The sequence below is a fragment of the Pteropus vampyrus genome, unplaced genomic scaffold (genome assembly GCF_000151845.1).
Source record: "Pteropus vampyrus isolate Shadow unplaced genomic scaffold, Pvam_2.0 Scaffold121, whole genome shotgun sequence".
Lineage (NCBI taxonomy): Eukaryota > Metazoa > Chordata > Mammalia > Chiroptera > Pteropodidae > Pteropus > Pteropus vampyrus.
This window is the reverse complement of record NW_011888902.1, coordinates 2245574-2258155: the sequence shown is the minus strand read 5'-3', so window position 1 is coordinate 2258155 and position 12582 is coordinate 2245574. Positions and strand designations below refer to the sequence as shown.

The 12582-nt window shown below is 41.3% G+C and overlaps 2 long non-coding RNA genes and 1 pseudogene across 2 annotated transcripts; all 3 read right to left on the bottom strand.

Annotated features, from left to right (window-relative positions):
* Window positions 1-437: 437 nt before the first annotated feature.
* On the bottom strand, window positions 438-556 carry LOC111743779 (annotated as a pseudogene).
* A 2170-nt stretch (window positions 557-2726) lies between these two features.
* LOC111743762 lies at window positions 2727-12354 on the bottom strand. The gene is made up of 3 exons (XR_002781861.1): window positions 11960-12354; window positions 3492-3609; window positions 2727-3258 (listed from the first exon to the last, which is right to left on the bottom strand). It is a non-coding gene; the product is annotated as an uncharacterized LOC111743762 (long non-coding RNA).
* Window positions 10441-11933, bottom strand: LOC105296166. Its single transcript, XR_896229.2, has 2 exons — window positions 11743-11933; window positions 10441-10923 (listed from the first exon to the last, which is right to left on the bottom strand). It is a non-coding gene; the product is annotated as an uncharacterized LOC105296166 (long non-coding RNA).
* Window positions 12355-12582: the final 228 nt, after the last annotated feature.

Genomic DNA, 12582 nt, shown 5'->3' with positions numbered 1-12582 from the left:
ACCCTAATTTTTTTTGACTCTGACCAGCACCTGAGACAACCGACATCACCTTTCGCTGTCGGAGCGTCTTTGCCGACATGTACTGAAGATCAGCTCTTGGAAGGTGCCCGCCAATCAAACCACTGTTGCTTATGGAAACCCAACCTCTGCCCCACTTTGGGGCTTACTTGCACTGGGTCTCAACTCACCAGCAGGCCTTCCATTGGCTGTAGCAGCTTACAGATCCCGAGTCTAATATTCTCAATATTCAGGTGCAGTTATTAACCCCCTCTGTACTACAGATAGCATTTAGTTGATTCATTTTCAGAATCTCTGACTAATTACATACAGTAATTACATACTTCACAGTTAGGATACATTTTTTTTTTTAGACGAGGCAACTCTTGGTTGACCTCACAGATTGTCAGCTTACAATCTCTTATTTTTTTAATTTTTTATGGCTACAGCACTTGGTCTTCCTGGGTGGTCTCCCATCCAAGTACTAACCAGGCCCAACCCTGCTTAGCTTCCAAGATCAGATGAGATCAGGCTTGTTCAGAGGAGCATGGCCATAGACTAGGATACATTTTTAAAATTACTTATTGATCAAATGACATTTCTAATGGTGATTTTGAGGATTAAATTAAATCATATATCTTTACACATAGGGTGAGTGTGAGGGTTAGAGGACATATTTAACAAAAAGAAACTTTATGGCTTATGATATTCAAGATACATGATTCCAGAAGATAGTCGTTCTCTGAATTTGTATACTTTATAGCACCTAATAATTATATTACTTTGTAACTTAACATAGGTACCTTGTATTTCTAATGAATTATTTTCCAATTCTTGATATTTTATCTCTCTAAATATACTGTCAGCTGCTAAAATACAGAGGCCATACTTTATACTTCTCATTCTGTCCCCAAGCACTTCACCAAGTGTCTGCTGAGAATAAGCATTCAAAAAATACCATGTATATGCTTGGCATCACAATATCTGATGACAGCAATCACCTGGGGAAGCAGACGTGGTGATCCTTTTGGAGACTCAGCATGAGAGGTTAAGTGATTGCCTAGAGTCACAGAACTCGAGTGCTGAGAAGCCAGGATTCCAAAGAAGGTCCGTGTGGCTTTCCAGGCCCTACTTCTCAGGGACCAGCAGCCCCTTCCTGTCCCCCTAGGAGCTCACAGCTCCGATAACCTGGACCATTGACCAGAATGAGTCTGGAAGATTGAAAAATTTTGAAGAGCTCCTAATTTTAAATATTGAATTTTCTTTTATGAATATATATATATATATATATATATATATGTGTGTGTGTGTGTATATATATATTTAATATAGTTACTATATATCAATATATGCATTTTTTTTTATCAAGACTATGGTTGGAGTATAATCAATCTCCTTGCTTCTAGCTTATGAATAGAACTAATTAAAACCTTTAAAAGTTATCGATACCATTTCTATCAATTAATCCACGGAGCAGTGATGATGGCTATATTAAAACATCTTAAACTACTCCGTCAAAATGTTTTTTTTTTTTTAAATTCAGAAAGCATCTGCTGTGCATATAAGCATCCCTTAAAAGTGCTGTCATATATAAGTGTTAGAGGAGATAAATTTGAAAGCAATTAAAATGGCCTTTAATTCACCTCGAGAATCTTGCTGTTCACAGTAATTGAAAGATCGAATCCATATTCTAAAAGTTATATTTATAACTAACGACTGTAACAGAATATGGCCAGTCATATGCTCAGGTTAAGAACTGTATTTGGAGATACTGGTACTTTATTCTCCCTTCAAAAGGCAAGCTTCTGATTTCTTCTTCTTTATAGCTTTAACGCTTCTCTCTCGAATCTCCATGTGCACAACCAGAACTTTTCAGAAGAAAATGGCATTAGCCCTGAGTTGGGATTCCCAGTGTCAACCGTTTTTTTCTGTACAGCGCGTGGACATGACACCATCTTTCAGCAAGGGTTTGTTCCCCATAAACGTATAATTCTTTGCAGGTTATCACATGTCCCTTTGGAGCAGGACTGCCCTGGGAGCGTGTGCACTAGCTAATTGCTTCTGAATTCTCTGATCACTGTTTGCTCTGCCCATCGGGAGCATCTAGTGGGATACACAAACAAAACCCCTGGCTTCCCATCAAGGCTGTCTGTCAACTCACCCTCCAGTCAGAGGTCACAGACTGGCCACCCGAGTGTGAATCTGGCTCCCACATGGCTTTCGTTTCGCGAGTATAGCATTTTGAATTTGCTCAGCCCTAGCTGCACATTATTGCTCTTAAAATCTGGCTACTCATGGAAATCAACTTGGAAGCTTTTCATAAATATTGATCCTGAGACCTCGATACCTAGATATTCTGATTTAATTGGTCTGGGAGAGGACCTGGATATCTGAAAGTTTTTTAAGGGCTCCAAGCGATTTGGATGCCAACCACAGTCGAAACCCCGGTGGTCTGTATTTAGGGACTAATATCATCATCAAGAGATGCTGGCATAAAGAACAAGATGAAACCAGGAGATCTGAGGAGGGAGAAAAGAGCAGAAGCTACCCCGGCCCAAACCAAGGGAGGGTGAATAATTCCACGTGGTCATGTGCAAGAGTCAGAGGCAACATTTCAACGGTGAGAACAGGCAACAAATCTAGAATTTTTCTGAGTCCAGCGTATAGTGCCAAGGCAAATACGGCCAAATCTCTCCCGAAAGAGACAGCACCAAGAGAAGGAGCAGGGCCAAGTGAAACAGAGTAGGATGTTTATTGAAGAGGACCTGAAGGATAGAAAGCCAGAATTAAGGAACCAGAGAAAAGACAAGGACCTATAAACAGTACGAAAGAATGCTGTAAAAAGGTAAGGATCAGGTTGATGGAAGCAGTGGTTCCGGACTGAGGTCTGAAAGGTGAGATCATCTTGCCAGTTCTTGCGTGCGTTCTAGGCGTGGTTGTTGCAGGTGAAAACTGGATGTAATTCACCTTCAGTCAGAGTCGAGGCAGCACATGGGGTGCAGTGGTTCGGTATCGACAGCAACGAAGACGAGCAGGACTCTCGTCTCCATGAGGAGCTTTGCTCTCCCAAACGCTGCCAATGAGACTTGTGTACTGGATGCCAGGAGGGGCAGGTAATCAGGACGACGCGGCAGAAGTGACACGTGTTTGAGTTGTTGGATACCGTCGCCTCAGACAGCTACGTGGCGAGTCAGAAGGACAATAATTCCACTGGAATCACTGTACCCATGTCCGGACCCTAGCAACACTGGCAAATTCTTCCTATGAAGAGAAAAAGGAACCTGATCGATCAGTTATTATAGTTATTGTTAGGCGGCTGTGTTTATTATCTATTGCAACGTAATGAATTACGTCAAAACTTTGTGACTTAGAATGACTTTTATTATGTCACAAAGTGTCTGGGCTTAGGGATCTGGGAACAGCTTAGCGGGGTAGTTCTGGCTCAGGGTATCTCTTAGATTGCTCTCCAAAGTGCTGGCCGGGGCTGCAGTCACCTGAAGATGGAACAGGGTTAGAGGGTCCGCCTCCAGGCTCACTCGGCTGGCAGAGTCTCAGCCCCTCACCGTGTTGTTCTCTCAAAAGGGTCGCTCACAATATGGCAGCTGGCTTTCCCTAAAGAAAGACAGACAGACAGACAGACAGACAGACATAAAAAGAGCACAACAAAGACAGAACTTTTATAACCTAACCTCAGAAATGACATACCACTACCTCTACCATATTTGTCACAGGCCAACCCTGGTCCAAGGTGGTTGAAGTGACACAAGGGTATAAATATGGAAAGGTAGGAATCATTGTGGGTCACCTTGGAGTGCGGCTACCACAGTGGCCACTGCCATCATCTTTATTTGAAATTTATTTGGTCTCTCCGAAACATCCCCACTGTATGGATGAAGATGCTAGGATTTTGACAGATTGAGTAATTTGAATCTGGTCACATTGCTAGTAAGTTTCTTCTTAGTTGCTAGAATTTTCCTGGTCGTGGTCACTTGGAACTCGCTTACTATCCATAAATCTTTGATTACTCAATGGCAGTTCTTCAAAACTTTAGTAGACTGAAAGATTTTCTCAATCTCTTTAAACCTGACCAGCATATCTGGCTTAAGCCCAGTTCCTTATAAGGAAATTTCCAGTTTGATAAATCTTTTATTTACGTTCAATTCTACTGTGTAAGTCCAAACCATACTCTTGTCTCGCTGATTCTCAGAATAAGGGCCCCAGGTTTAAAACCTCATTTAGTGTCCCGTGTGTCTAAATGAAGTTTACAAATAGGGTTTAATTTTGTTTAAACTCTGAGCAAGCTAATATATAAGCTAATATATAGATCGACAGAATAGTAATACATAATTATAGGACAAGAGAATTTAGGAGTGGAAATGTATTTAGAAAATCGATGAGAGAAAAAAGGTACAAAGTTTGAAAAGTAGACTATAAAAGGCATGTATAAAGATGCTACGGGCTGCTTGTCTGTGTCATCTCAAAATTCTTATGTTGAAATCCTAACTCCCAATATGATGGCAATTAAGTCATGAGGGTGGGGTTCTCATGAATAGGATTAGTGCCCTTATAAGAAGAGACACGAGCTTGCCCTCTCTCTGTCTCTGTCTCTGTCTCTCTCTCCCCCTTACCCCCTCCCCACTCCGTCTCCATGCCTCTCTCCCTCCCTCCCACGTGAGGATGCCGTGAGAAGGTGAGCTGTTTGCCAACCAGGAAGCAGGCTCTCGCCAGACGCTGGATTTGCTGGTGCCTTGAACATAGACTTCCAGTCTCCAGAACTGTGAGAAATTAATATCCGTCCTTTTACGTCAGCTAGTCTGTGGTATTCTGTCACAGCAGCCCAAACTAAGACAAAGGGGAATGACGATGCAACGTGTTGTTTCAAGGGACACGTGCCATAGACCTTCCTGGCGTGGAGTCTCAGGTGCTCCTGCCAGTCTTTTGTTGGTGACACTTATTCTATGACATTCTTTTCCAATAATGTTTTTTATTCAATATTTTATTAGGAGAGACATTTACATAGCATAAAATTTTTTAAATATCCCATCCATTTTATTCCCTTCTTGTGGAATGTTTTTGTGCATCCTGCCTCCAGATATTTTATGCAAATCTAAGCAAATAAATATTGTGTCTCAGTCTATAATTTTACCTTCTACTTCTACAAGCGAGAACGTACTGTATGTACTAATGCACACCTCAATTTTTATAATTAATACTGTCTCCTGGGGAACTATGTCAGTATACAAAGAGCTTCTTTATTCTTTTTTAACAGCTTAATAGTATTCTAACCGGGTTGTCTAAAATCTTTTGTTCTGTAACTGCCTCAAGGAATACCTGTACATATGTGCCATTTTACAGACAAGCATGAGTATATACAGAGCATAATGTTTTAGAATCTCTGGTTCGACAGGTGCGTGCACTTATAATTTTGATAGATTTTGCCAAATTCGTTCCCTAGAAGTGGTAACAATTTATCTTTCCACCAGCACTGCGTGAAAGTGGCTGGTCATCCACAGCGCTCCCAGCTCTGGCACTCACACCTGGGCCTTGTTCAGTCCGGTATCTGTAGTAAGTTCAGATTTGTACTTCTCATATTGTGAATGAGCTTGAGCATCTTTTCATGTGCTTAAAAGTCACTTTAATTTCATTTCCATGAACTTCCTATTCCTATATTTTACAGCTTTTTAACTAAGTTGTTGACCTTTCTCTTGATGGTTTGTAGGAGCTTTTTACATATTAAAAAAAAAATGAGCCCTTTGCCAGCGAAATGTTTCATTTTCCCCTATTTTGTCTTATGACTTTGCTCACGGTGTTTTCTACTTTTTTCCTTAAAAAAAAAAAAAAAATTTGCCATACACTAATATTTTTATTTTTATGTAGTCACATCGATCAATCTTTTTAAAAGTGGCTTCTGAATTTTGAGTCACGCCGTTTTTTAAGCAATTGCCGTTTCTACAACTACGTGGAGTCAAAGAAGAAAAACCCTTAAGTCAAATGACCACAAAAAGCAAACTTTTACTTAAATCCCAAAATGTGTTCAGGGGAAAAAAAAAAAAAAACTGCAGAGAATCTTAAAGAACCCCAAAACAGTTTCAAATAAGTAGCAGTCGTTTTTTTTATTTTGCGCATCGGTGTTGCATGGGTGGGGGTGCCTCTTTTAATTCCAGTTTTGGCTGGATCACTCCCAGGTCGAGAGAGAGAGAGAGAGAGAGACAGAACGCAAATGAGAAGCCAAGCCAATCACAGCTTCCCCTGCCTGAAGGCGTGGTGTGAACAACTGAATCAGGCAAATTTGGGGGGAGGGGAGGGTGCCAGGATTTATGGCCAAGGCTCCCCTCACCTAGGCAACAGTTGGTAGGCAGCATTTGTGGCAGTGGCTAAAAGCAGCTCCAGGGCCTGGCAAGGACAGAATCTGCTGAATGACCAGGCCAGACCTAGAGCCAAGATCCACAGCCCAGCTGCTGCCGCCACCGCTGAAGAGGCTCAAAACTCACTTTTGCTGAGTCAAATCTCTCTTCGGGGATTTAAAAAAACAAACGAGCCTCTGAAAAGTAGACATTCTTCTGGCCGATTCTTCAGGAAACAGCGCAGTGGCTCTTTTTGTTATTTTGTTCTGCTGTAATAAATTCAGTCAAAGGTAGACATTCCACCTCCCTGGTATATTCAAGACTAATTAATTCACCCTGGAAGAAACGTCCATAGTTTTAGGTGAAAACAACGGGACTAGAGAAATGAAACATTGAGGAAAAGAACTGTACAGGGAGGAAAACTGCCTAGAGCAACGTATTTGAATATGAAAGACAGATGCACACCATTTTCCGTGCCAGCTGGTGCGCTGTGTATAAATAGGAGGACCTCAAGGTAAACTACCAAGAAAGTGACTCATCTGGGCAAGAATAAGGAAGAGATCAAGTGTTCCTGAGTTATTAGTAACTTGAAATTACACCCTTGTGCACAGAAGCTTCAGAGCTGCATTCTCTGAGCTTTGACCTCTGGCGATCATGTGACCCAGCCATGACTGGGTAACCAGAGCCAGGGCAGTCCGGAGAATGTTGAGTATGTCCAGCCCACATATATTTTTTCTGGTTTTTTGTTTTTTTGTTTCTTAATATATAGAGTATACCTTAAGCCTGTCATAAAGTGCTTGAACTCAACTATACATATTTGAAAAAGGAACTACTGTTTGTCACCTCATCGTGACCTCAGCATTGTATGTATCGAGGACCTACTATGTGTGAGGCACCATACCGTGCTGTCAGTGGGAATTCGAAGAGGAGTGAGTGATGGTTGGCAGCTGAAAAGGGCACACGTGAGTCACAATCGTGAAAAAGGCAGAATGTGGGGTGGCAGAGTTCTAGTGCTTCACTCAGAAACGGTGTGGCTTCGTTTCAACCGACTCATTCCAAACCTCACTGAACTCAAGGTCATGGCCGAAGTGAATGTCAACTCTACAGACACCAGCAGGGCCCCTGGGTTAACTTGCTCATAGGCACATAGCCAGCATTTGTTTGCAATGTATTCCATTTACGGAAAGGCCATTGTTTTATTCTCCTAGTCTCTAATTCTTACGAATGGGATGGATACCGTCAAGTCGTGATGGTTTTACAACCTGAAAAACTTGGTTTTGATTTTAATATACGTTGCCAAGGATTCCTCCTTTCTGAATATGTCGCTTGTGGCTAGACATTTGGTACTAAGCGTAAATTGGTACTTCAGGGTTTCTGCTTGCTTGTAGCAAAGATTGCCTCAGGCTTTTATTGCTACGGGATTCTGGTTTTTTGTTTTTTGGGTTTTTTTATGGTTTCTGATGCCTCATCTCTTCTTTTTATTGCCTTGTTCTTGTGGTTCTTTTGGTTTCTCTACCACTCCACTATCTGCCGACTTTCTCTCAAAGCAAACTTTTCAAGAAGGATTGGCTCAGCCATTCACTTTACAGTAGATATATCAGTATATTAGTATATATCAGTACATATATATCAGTATATATATCAGTATATATAATGCCAACACGTGCATTGCCAGCTTGTACTAGGTGCTTCCGTGGCCCAATATCTGGTTACCTGTGATCAGGGCAGTGAACTCACATGGCAGGAAGAATATCAGCCTATGTAGAGGAACCACCAGTGGCAGCTTTTCAAAACAGACTTACAGCCATTCGTAGATCATAGAGTCCTTCTTAGCATTCTTGCTAAGAAATAATTTACTATTTAATCAAGTGTCTTCATGTGCTCTAAATTTCATTATAGACCTCTTTTCTACATACTGTCACTTATTGGAAAGCAGTGTTCTTTCGACGGAATTATAGAAATATAGTGTTAAAAAGGGATGGTGAAGTTCAATCCATCCATTTTTATAAATGAGCTACTGAACACTTGGAAGGTCTGAGTGATGTTATGAAGTTCTCATCTGGGACTAGAATCAGAATCTACGATTTCCTTTACTGTCGCCTCTCCACTGCATAGCCTTTATTTCCTGTCCACGTTCTTCTTAAGCTAATTTATCAATTAAAATAACATGCAGTGCAGGAGTCTATAGATATCCTACACTAAGCTTTCCTTACTTTTTTCTAGTTTCAATCAATCATCAATTACAACATTAACAATCTTAGTATTGATCCAAATTTAATCTGAAAAGTACATGCCAACACTAGCAAAATAATGTCTCTGCGCCAAAAATAGAATGATATGTGGCTGAGAACTTTGCAGTTGGCCACGGACCATAAACATAGTCTTCAAGTGACAAGAGACTGGACTCATTTACTTCTCTGATTATGGGGCCACCTTGGTTGGTTGTGGGGATTGATTTGGGGGACATCGGAAAGAAGCCATCATCAGCAAATTATGACAAATACATCTAGAGCGTGAGAAGTAAGCAAGAAATGGGATAATCCTGAAAACACTTATTATATACATGCAGGGGAAAAATATACACTATAAATTATTATTGGTTAGAATATGAGATTACACATAAATTTAAATCTCTAAATTGAAACAACCTCTTTGCAGTTTGATGGAGGCAGATAGCAAGTCCGGAAAAGCAAAGCAAGGTTCAGAGCTTTAAAAGATGTGAAGCTGAAACAAATTACTTTTATTGAATTTTTTTAAAATTTAACTTTTAATTTTTGAATTCAATACAAACAAAACTTTTAACTTCTTGTAAATGAATATCACTTTTGTAAGCCTCACGTCTGGCATTCTCCACACCTGGCATCTGGTAACCCCTGGACCCGGGAAAGAAGCAGCCATTCTGTAAGACAGGCTGGTTTCTACATATCGCTGCGAGCAATAAAAACCCTTTTGAATCGGTAAAAATATTAACTTGCTTTGGAGATGAATTTACTTTGGAAAATTCTTCTTAAGTCTTAGGAATGATATTAAAGCATCTAAAGCCGCTTCTAATTTATATTTAATCTCTAGGATTAAATGCATGCATTTATCATCGGGAGGATTTAGCTAATTCCTCCATCTGTCCTTCACCCATCAGCCAGCATCCTGGCCTCGTGAGAAGCCTGTCGGCTTCAGAAACCCAGACTGTCTCAACCACCGGCAGTGCAGCTCTGAACACAGTAGGCACTCAGAACTGTCCCTGGAATAAATGAGGCACGGAGAGAAACTTAAGAGGTGTGGGGTTTTTTTGTTGTTGGTTTTTTTTTTAATGTCTCCTGTGATATCTTTCCAGACCAACAACAGACCCTAAAAGCTTTTGTTCTAAGCCAGGATTTCTCAACCTCTGCACTATTGACATTTTGGTCCAGATAATTCTTCGTTGCAGGGGACTGTCTTGTGCCTAATAGAATGTTTAGCAACATCCGCGACCCCTACTCACTAGATGCCAGAGGGACCCACTGCGCCAAAGATAGGACCACCAAAATTGAACATCACAACTGCCAAAAACGAACGTCTGCTGTGGGACCAAAGCTGCCTCTCTTTGAGGACCACTGGTCCAGAGAGCTTGACCGATAACCATGTCCAGAAATCCGGAGAAGTCTGGGGTGGTGTTCCTAATCATGAGAGCGTTTCCACCCATGGAGTTACAGACTCTATCTGCGGTTAGCTGGTTCAGTCGCTTAGAAGTGAGACCAAGGTTATCGGATCTCTCCTTAAAAGAAGCTCAGCACCATGCTAAGGACATCGGCTGCATTATTGCATTTAATCCTTGCAACACCTTCATGTACTCGATTTGCAGATGAAGAAGTAAAATTTGGCAATAAAGTCTACCAAAGATTATATGGGTATCAGTTGATTCAGCTCAGTTCTTCTGACCTAAAGTTATGCTCCCGATCGCTTTATTATCCCTTTATAATCCAGTTAGATGAACTCCCTCTAAGTCTAGATGCAGTGTTCGCAACGAACCCTGATAGAGTATGGATGACTCAATGACAATGCGTTCCCATTACGGGAAAATATTTCCAGGGCTATGATTTACCGAAGTGAGTCATTGGCGACATAACCATCAAGATAGAACAAAATCTGTATTTTAGAGGGACGTGGAATAAATTTCTACAATTATTCCGTGTTGGATTACACTCCAGGTTACGTGGCCTATCAGAAGGATAACACTGAGTAAGAAAGGTAGGCTGACAGCGGGACTGTCTCCAGGGAAAGGTGAACTAGAATCAGCAAGAAAAGGAGTTCTGGCACTTTCGTGCCTGACCCTCGTAGACTGTGCTAAAGAAAACATTGCCGACATATTTTTAGCCTTATTATGGAAAATGGACCCTGCTGGGCCGCATGGACAAGCTTCCAATCCAATAAGACTCAGAAATGCAAAAGAAAAACACCCTGGGAAAGTTTCCTCCTGTTCGTACAGAGTGGAGAATATAGTGCGTTCCCTTGTCCAGCCTGGAATTAAGATGAAAGGCATGTTCCCTCCGGTTCGGATCCGGTGGCATGGCTAACATTCCATCCTGGCTGCAGCTGCCTGATTGGTCTAATACGACACATTTTTTTTTAAGGAAAGAGAGTAAAAAAAAAAAAAAAACGTAAAAGACACATTTTACTCTTAAGTATTTCATAGGATGAGCTATTTCAGCTTCAGCTATTTTTAACTCAGTGAAAAGAAAACATTTCTGAATTGACCGTTTCTTACAGGAACTAAAGTATAAGGTGGCCTGTCTTTCGAGTCTAACTGTCTTGTTTGCTTAAGGTGCTTCCTGTTTTGCTGAGCTCATTGCCTGTGATGGGTCAGCCTGAAAAGGTTTAGACAGTGTGGTATGTGCCAGAAGGTCAGATGTTTTCCTCAGCCTCTTGGGGTATCCAAACTTGGCCAAGAAAGCTTTGAGAAGAAGGCCGTTTGTGAAAACCCTGATACTTTTGAATTCTGTCCAGACTGAAAACGACATAAGAACAGTCTTTTTTTTGTAGAGATGCCCCACTTCCTACCTCTCCTTAAACCCTGAAAGCCCAAATGGTCACATAATAATATCCAGATCAGGATCTCAGTTCAACCTACATAGATAAACACACAAGTGTATTTTTCTACATATGTTCATTTCTGGAATTTACACATATACACATATTTATACATATATAAACTTTTGAGTTTCTTTTTTTTCAGTCTTCTAAGAAGATCATCAATAGACTGTCATCACTCATAGAGTCACATTTTTGAACAGAAATTACTTTGCTCATAGACTACCGTTATTTGAAATACAATTATAATATGATTATTCATATTATAGTGGTATGGAGTCAAAGCACGCACTCATAGACCATTCCGTGTCTAAAAAAAAAAAAAAAAAAAAATCACCTTTCGGAAGGCTTAGAAACTCATGGATCTGACCAAAGGAAATCATTTCCACAGTAGCCACGTTCCATCACCCCGACGAGAATTCACATCCGGCAAGTCATTGAATAGTTACAAATTTCCCAACTGACAAACTAAGACTCGAGTTTTAAAGTTCGAGCTCTCACAGGTGTGAGATGGAAGGATGAATCCGCTCCACGCGTGTTGATGCCATACTTACTAATTGCCAGCCCGGTGCCTTACACCTTCCAGATGTGTCTGATCCTGTGCCTCCGTTCCAGGCCCGGGGCCTTTTTTGACAAACACACCCTCTTTGGGGGAGGAAGTGAGGCGGCAGTATGCAGCCGACGGCCCAGTTTCCCAGCACGCAGAGCGAGCGCTGCTAGTCATTTGGCTACAGTGTAGCTCCTCATTAGAAGTAGTCTCCCGCCTGCTCTGGATCACCCCCTGCTAGCTCGCCCTCCATGAGTCACGAGGCTGCTGCTCACACACCATTGTCTAAGGTGCTGGGAAGCCTGTGGTTCTGTGGGCCTGCTCAGAGGTACTCTGCCAGGAGTAGCTGAATTCCCAGACTCAGTCCTCCCCAGGACGAAATCAATGGCCGTTCATGAATCAGTGTTCTATCCTTCTAGGTGCTACCCCCTTTCTAATTCCCACCAGTGACATATCAAACAGCGAGAAAGGAGGATTTGTTTCACATCAAAATATGTGTTGTAAATGCGAGATATCCCCAACTAGCTGCCTCCAGTTACAGGTGAGATTAGCTTTTTAATAAGTTAATCGCATGAGAAATAAGAACGTTTGAAAGAAAATAGAAGAATGCCATCTGTTCCTTTGAGTTGT